General features: G+C 39.1%; 1 non-coding gene across 1 annotated transcript; it reads right to left on the reverse strand.

Annotated features, from left to right (window-relative positions):
* Window positions 1–395: 395 nt before the first annotated feature.
* LOC142167648 (small nucleolar RNA R71) lies at window positions 396–502 on the reverse strand. Its single transcript, XR_012697737.1, has one exon. It is a non-coding gene; the product is annotated as a small nucleolar RNA R71 (small nucleolar RNA).
* Between the last annotated feature and the right edge of the window lie 7,506 nt (window positions 503–8,008).

The raw sequence follows: 8,008 nt of genomic DNA on the forward strand, positions 1-8,008 counted from the left end.
GCAGCTATTAGAGATGCACAGATTATCTACGAAAAGTTGGCAATTATGCTAGACCGGTTTACAATCAAGGATTATCAAATGTGATACCACTTCCAATTGCAACAAACAAATTTGAATTGAAGCAAGGGTTGCTTCAAACCCTTCAGAATTGATGTGTCTTTAGAGGGAAGCCAAACGAAGATCCAAACACACATCTAATGGACTTCGAGGAGATTATCAACACCTTTCAATATAATGGTGTGTCACAAGATGCAGTGTACTTAAGGGCATTACCCTTCACACTCAAAGATGATATTAAGCAGGGGCTTCGAAGCTTGCCCACAGGATCAATTAGAACTTGGAAAGAGATGAATAGAAATATTCTTGATAAATATTTCTCCTCAGCTAAAACGGGCAAGTTTAGAAGAGAAATCCATAACTTCTGCCAGAAGGAGAATGAAACTATTTTTGAAGCATGGGAGAGGTTTAAGGAGATTGTTAGAATGTGTCGACATAGCGGAATTGAACTCTAGATGCAACTCCAGGACTTTTGGGATGGATTAATACTGGCCTCACGTAGAACATTGAGCAATGCAGCTGGAGGTCCATTGATGAAGAAGACTCCATAGGAGAGTCACAATTCTTGACGAGTTATCTGAAGATGCAAATAAGTGGCCCTCTGAAAGTGCTGAACAAAGAAGATCAACTGGTGTTCACCAGGTTGATGCTAACACATCTGTGCAGGTACAATTTGATGCTATGGCCAAATAGATAAGGAATCTGACATTAGCATCGATACAGAGTGAGCCTCACGCAGCATGTGATATATGTGGACGAGGACACCCTACTCATGAGTGTCAAGCCTCAACTGAGGAAATAAATATTGTGGGAAACTACAATTTTAATGCAGTGGGTCAGAGGCACCCCGATTTTTCATGGAGTTCACCTAGGGGTACCGCGAATGCATAGCAACAAAATAACTCTTGACCCTAGGGCAAGAAGCTCCAGCATTCCAAAATCAGTAGAGGCAGCAATTTCAGCCTAAACAGCCCATTCAATCTGGCATAGAAAATCTCATGAAGGCCTTCATTCTGAAAACTAGTGAGAGACTTGAAACATAGTGCAGCTATACGGGAACATGGAGCAGCTATCAAAGAAATAGGTACTGGTTTTCAAAACTTAGAAAGACAGGTTGGGCAGCTAGCCACTCGATTATCTGAGAGGATTTCTGGAACTCTCACCACTGATATAGAGAGAAAGTCCAAAGAAATAGTGAATGATGTGACCTTGAGAAGTGGGCAACTGTTGAAGGATTTCACCCCAATCCAAAAAGATGTGATAATTGTAAAAGAAAGTGGGGAGCAGCTGAAAAGTGATGATAACAAGAGGAAGAAGAAAGGCCCAATGAAAACTGAGAAGAAGAAGAAGAAGAAGAAGGAAGAAAAATCGAGAAGGGAGGAACCGGAAAAGAGCGAGCATATGCATGCTTTACCTTTTCCCCAAAATATATATAGAGAAAAGCTGGACAACCAATTTGAGAGATTCCTGGATGTGCTGAAACAGGTTCATGTAAACTTACCATTCACAGAAGTGGTCTCACAAATACCTGCTTATGCCAAATTCTTGAAAGAGATCCTTACAAAGAAGAGAAAAATAGAGGAGACCTCGATGGTCAAGCTTACATAGCATTGCAGTGCTATATGGAAAAATAAACTCCCACAAAAGTTTGGAGATCTAAGGAGTTTTCCTCTACCTTGCTCATTAGGAACTATAAATTTTGACAAGCCTTTATGTGATTTTGGTGCCCAATTAACTTAATGCCTCTATCTATTTACAGGATATTGTAGAAGGAGATTGGAGAGATAAGGTTGGTGCCAATATATTTGCAGTTGGCAGACCAAATGACCTTAATACCCGAGGGGATAGTGGAAGATATGTTAGTTCGGGTGGATAAGTTCGTATTTCCTGTGGATTTTATAGTGGTGAATATGGAGGAAAACAAGGAGGTCCCCATCATCCTAGGAAGACCATTCTTAGCGACGGGTAGAGCTATACTTTATATACACAAAAGAAAACTCATGCTTAGAGTGGGCGAGGAGATGGTGACTACTGATATGAATGAAGAAAAGGGGGAACAAATGGAAAAACCAACTGCAAGTGTTGAATGGAAAGTGAAGGGCTCAAAAGTGAAGGCTGCATTGAGTGAGAAAGAAAGTGTGGGGTATACCTCAAGAAGGCTGAGAAGAAACTATCGGCATAGATGTGCGCATTAGTCCGAAGGCGAGGAATGGATCCCGACTTCGATTCAGACCCAAACTAGATGTTCAGGGAAGTTTTCTTTACCTTATGCTTTCTAATTGTGTGTCATGGGGACATGCCACAACTTAAAGTGTGGGGTGGGGGATAATTGTATGTTGTATGTATATTTGTTAGTTTTGTTAGTTGTAGTAGTTGGAAAATTGAAAAAATAACAAAAAAATTGAATTTTTTTTGATTTTTCCCGATGATGGATATCATTCGATGGGTTTCTTAAGGGATTAAAGTCGAAAGAAAAAGACAAAAATATTTTCTTTTGTTAGGTAGTGTATTAATTCCCCCTTGGTTTTTCTTTATGTCGCAGTTCTTTTTCAAGGGTTTTGTTTGAACCGAGTGTAGTTAGTTTTTATTTTCTTTTTAGGAGTAGGGAGCCTTGTGCTATGATTTGAATTGAAGACAATATCTCTTAACTTTAGTATGCCTTGAGAATAGTAAGTGCTTTAGTTGTGACGCTTAGGCTTAGTTTTTGACTCTTGTATAAGTACCTTAAATTGTATGATCTTAACTCTGCTTAACTGCTTTGACTAGAGTGTCGTGATGAGTCCGATCCTGAGTGAGTTATGTACCATGTGTATGTGAGGTTTTTTTTTATTATGTACATTGCATTTGATGTCTAGAACTTGCCCTGTGTGTTTACAAAGTGAAATAGTAGTTTTATTCAGTCTTGGAAGTGATCTCGACATTTCTTTGTTGAGCTAGTTATATGCTATTACCTACCTATTTATTATGTATCATAGTTAACCCCTTTGAGCCTGTAATCTTGTTTCTTTGGCAAGCACATTACAAGCCCTAACCATTTTGTTTGAATTGACTATCTATTTTAACCTTGTACCTCCCGTGAGTACTTGAATTTGTTATGAACTTTGTAAAAGTTGAAGTGTGGGGTAGTTGGTTTGGCTTTTGAGTGGGACTAATGAAATAAGAAGAAAGGTGCACTAGTTTGAAAAAGTAAGAGACAATTGAATTGAAAAGAAAGAAAAAAAATTATGATTGTGAAAAATATTCCTTGATAGTGGTAACTCTTGATGTAATTGTGCTTAAAGAAGTTGGGAGTTGATATATGTTGATTTAAGGGTGGAGTTATGGTTTGATATAAGTGTGGGGTTTTGAATGGTTAAATGTATGTGTATTAAAGTGCTTAGGGAGGTGTAGTCACTCTTATATCTAAATGTATCCTACCCATCCCGCATCCTACATTACAACCAATTAAAGTCCTACTTGATCCTTGACTAAATGAGTTCAATTAGCAGAGTAGTACACTACGGGAAAGCCTATGGTACGTCTTTTGTGTCATATGAATGTTGTTTCTGAGAGTGAGCGAATTCTTTCTATCTTGAGTTCCTAATTGTTCTTAATGTCTATTGTGTTTGGAACTCTCTATTGTTGTGTGAGGGCACTTGATTCACGAAGGAAAGGTAATGTCGTTGACCTCTATGTTAAAGTATGTGAGCGGGTTATAAATAATGTGTGGTGTTGGTGTGTCAAATCTTGAGGTGAGGATGTTACGTTAAAGTGGTTAGTCTGTTTTAAATATTCCTCATATGATGAGTTATGAGAGTTATTTAAAAAGGTCGTGTCAATATGAAGTGTAGTTTGATTTCTCAAGGACGAGCAATGGTATAAGTGTGGAGTGTTGATGGTAGGCTATAATCTCGTATTTTAGTCTCTTATTCCACTCCCATTTACTGCACTTTATTCGTTTAGAGCTTTAATTGATAGTGTTTTGCACTTATTGTGTGGTTTATGCTTTGTAGGAGTGATTCTGAGCTATGTAGATGTTATGTAATGAATTTGAGTGATTTGGAGCTTTAAAGTCTGAGTAAAAGCCCAAGGGAGTAAGTCGGGATCGTGTTCAGGGGTCGAGGACAAAGTTTGAACCTCAAAACACAAGAAAATTCCGTACTCTAAGAAATTCCCACTGTCACGGCACATGGGGTGTCGTGCTTGTGCATTTCTCTGCTGCCTATTAGAAACAACTCTCTGGATTTTCCCACTAATGCCCTGCATGGCGTGTCGCCCCATGCGGCGCGCCTGTGCAATTTTTACAGAGTAATTTTCCTATTTCGGCTAGGAGAAGGTGATTTCGTCTGGGCCTGACCCTACTTGGTATAAATACATGGGAAAACGTTATTTTCTGGACTTTTGACAAACTTTAGACCTAAGGAATCTAAGGAGGCGTTGGAGGAGAAAAACCACAAGGATTTCATCATTCCTTCCTCACTCAAGACCCGAGTTTGGATTGAATTTATGTTTTTCTATACTTTAATTTTATTTGTGATGAATTGCTCAATATCTATGGAGTAGTTCTCTTTAGGGTTTGATGGATTTGGTGTATTGATGATTGTTTGTGGATTATAACTCTAGTTTTATGTACTGAAGTATTTTTGGATGATTTAACTGTTGTATCTATATTCACCTGTCCATGTAATCGAGAGAGGCATAACTTGTGATATCTTTGCATTATATTATTGGTTGAGGTCATTAATTCTTCTAAGTAATCAAAAGAGACTAGTTGAATCAATGATTAAACCTAGTTAGGAGGATAATCGAGAGAGGTTCTCCTAAAGACCAATCCACTACGCATTCTTGCATATCTTCACGTGCTTAAATTGGTTCATCTTGTGAGGTTAAAACTTCATCGAGAGAGGAGTTTTTGTTGAACATTTGAACTAATAATTGAGTGAATTCGAGAGACTTACTTGAACATTAGAAGTGAATTATCTAGAGTTAGATCCCGAACAATTAAGTTGCACCTATCCTATCAAAACCCTATATTCTCCCATAGATAACTTTCTTTGCTTATTCCTTATTGTGATAGTCATTAGTCAATAGCTATAGATTCTTAGTAAATTTTAGCTATTAATCATATAGATCTAAATTGTTGATTCTCCAGGATAGCAATCAAGCTAGAAACTGCGAAAATACTGTTTAACTCTAAGCCCTGTGTATTATATTATACTATCTTTGACTAGCGAGCATAATTTAAGTGTGAGTTCTGAGCTCGTCACTATAATCCAACATCCAGACAAAAATTACATCGACCCCATCGAGATAGAGGTACGAGATCAGCATGCGTACGGTATCCATGTAGATGAAGAGCCAAATAGTAAGCCTTGGTACTACGACATCAAAGGGTTCCTCGAAGTGAGAGAATACCCGAAGAACGCCACCGATGGTTAGAAGCGAGCATTAAGAAGACTAGCAAACCATTTTTTCCTTAACGAGGAAGTCATGTATAGGAGGACCCCAGTACTTGGGTCTATTAAGGTGTGTAGAGGCCGCTGAAGCAACAACATTACTGGAAGAGATACTTGTAGGGACATGTGGGCCTCACGTGAACGACTTCACTTTTACTAAGAAGCTTTTAAGAGCCGGATACATTTGGATGATTATGGAAAATGATATTATCTGTTACGTACAGAAGTGTCCCCGGTGCAAGATTCACGGAGATTTCATCCGGGTTCCACCTAATGGCTTAACATAATGGCTTCAACTTGGTCGTTCGCCGCTTGGGGAATGTATGTGATTGTACCTATAGAACCCGCCGCATCAAACAGACATCGTTTCATCTTGGTAGCCATCGACTACATCACAAAATGGGTCAAAGTCTCTACGTACAAGGCAGTCACAAAGAAGGTGGTGGCATATTTTGTCCGTAATAACATAGTCTGCAAATTCTGGATCCTAGAGTCAATCATAACTGACAATGCAACCAATCACAATAGCAATCACATGAGGGAGATTTTCAAGAAGTTCAAAATTGTCCACCGTAATTTAATAGAAAAAGGATCTGACAAATGATAGTAGACAATCATAAGCAGTGGCACGAGAAGCTATCCTTCGCCTTGCTGGGTTATCGCACCACTATGAGAACGTCCACTGGAGAAACTCCATACATATTGGTATATGGCACGGAAGTTGTGATACCCATAGAGGTCGAGATACCATCTTTGAGAGTCATTCAGGAGGCGAAGCTAGATGATGCAGAATGTATACGTGTCAGGCAAGAACAACTCATGCTCATCTATGAAAAGAGAATGGATGCAGTATGTCATGGTCAGCTGTATCAAAATAGGATGGCCAACACATTCAACAGAACTACATTTGGTCATCAAAATAGGCAATCTACGTCAGATTTAGTCATCTATTGTAACTGAACTACATTTGGCCTAATTCCATTTGGATATGTAGACAGTCTAAGTCATACTCGGCCACTTCATTTCAATTAATTTTCATTTTTCATCTATTGTAACCGAACTACCTTTTTGACCCGATTTCACTTAGATACGTAGGATGCTTGAATTAGGCTTGGTCATTCCATCATACTTCATTCATCATCCTCGAACTTCGTTCAGACCTGATTCCGTTTGGAGAGGTAGGCAACCTGAAAAGGATCGGTTATAACCCCAGGAAAGCCTTTGTAATATATTTGTTTAGATTAGGACACGATCGCGGCGACAAGAAGCTACGTCTTCAAGGGCATCTCCAGGAAATGTCATCAACGGGGAAGAATCACCCAGAAATGATACTTGCATTGAAGGGAACTTCTAAACATGTCATAATTGGAGATAGTAGCATTTGCCATAAAATAAATGATTATCAAAATATTTTTAAGAAAACTTTATCTTTCCACCTACCTAACTTCGTGGCATAATCCACCAGATCTGAGGCAAGGCCAGACCCATAATCAACACAATCCAACTCCCTCCCCTACTAAGAATTTTTCTTTGAATGTCGGAACAACAAGAATTGAAGGATACCGGAGTACACTAGGATCAATTACGGACCCGCTACCATCTCATGAGCCCTCATATCTCTTTCATTATTCAATTAATTTTCTCATATGATTATGGACTAAATTCAAATTCTTTGTAGGTATTCCGGAACCAAATCATCGACACCAATCAGCGCCATGTATATAGCAAACCGTCTGCTCAGCAAATCGGAGCACCTTGGGCCCCGCCAAATCGGAGCCCTGTATATAGAAAATTGTCAGCTCAGCCAATCGAAGCGCTTTGTACATATCGAGCAACTGGCTTTGCCAATCGAAGCCATGTGTATAGTAAATTTTTGCTTTGCCAACTGGAGCATTTCACACAAATCGCACTGTCACTCATATCGGAGATTCCAAGTAGATAGTTGCAAATTTAGTCTCCAGCTCCACCAATTGAAGGATGGACCATCCAATTCCACCATACTTTTTGCCGATCGACGACCGCAAATTAGTTCTGCACTCAACAGTATCTCTTGGGCATGCTCATTTAATTCTCTGCTTATCTCGAATGTTTTGATGTTTATTTATGCAGCTTACATAAATATTGTTCTACATTCAAAGTCATCTACTCCCGTCGCGTGGAGATACTCCCATCGTGCAGAGGTTTTTACTATTTAAAGTCAACTACTCCTATTGCGCGGAGATACTCCCATCGCGTGGAGACTTATTGCTCTGACAGGTGTGGAATGGTATACAACCCAACTGATAATAAAGTCAAATTCAAAGGCCGATCCCCAGCATCCCAAATAATGCTCCAGAGCTCGGAGATTTCAGATTCAAACATAATGTCACCCCGATCCCAAATAACAGCTAGCCGACAGCCAAGCAGCATCATTCTTATATTAGTTACATCATATCTTAACGTATTTGTATTACAATATATGGGTATGTGTGTTTTTTCTTTTCCAAGATCAAACACTGCGATGTGGAACTTCTTCT

This window comes from Nicotiana tabacum, chromosome 12 (genome assembly GCF_000715075.1).
Source record: "Nicotiana tabacum cultivar K326 chromosome 12, ASM71507v2, whole genome shotgun sequence".
NCBI lineage: Eukaryota > Viridiplantae > Streptophyta > Magnoliopsida > Solanales > Solanaceae > Nicotiana > Nicotiana tabacum.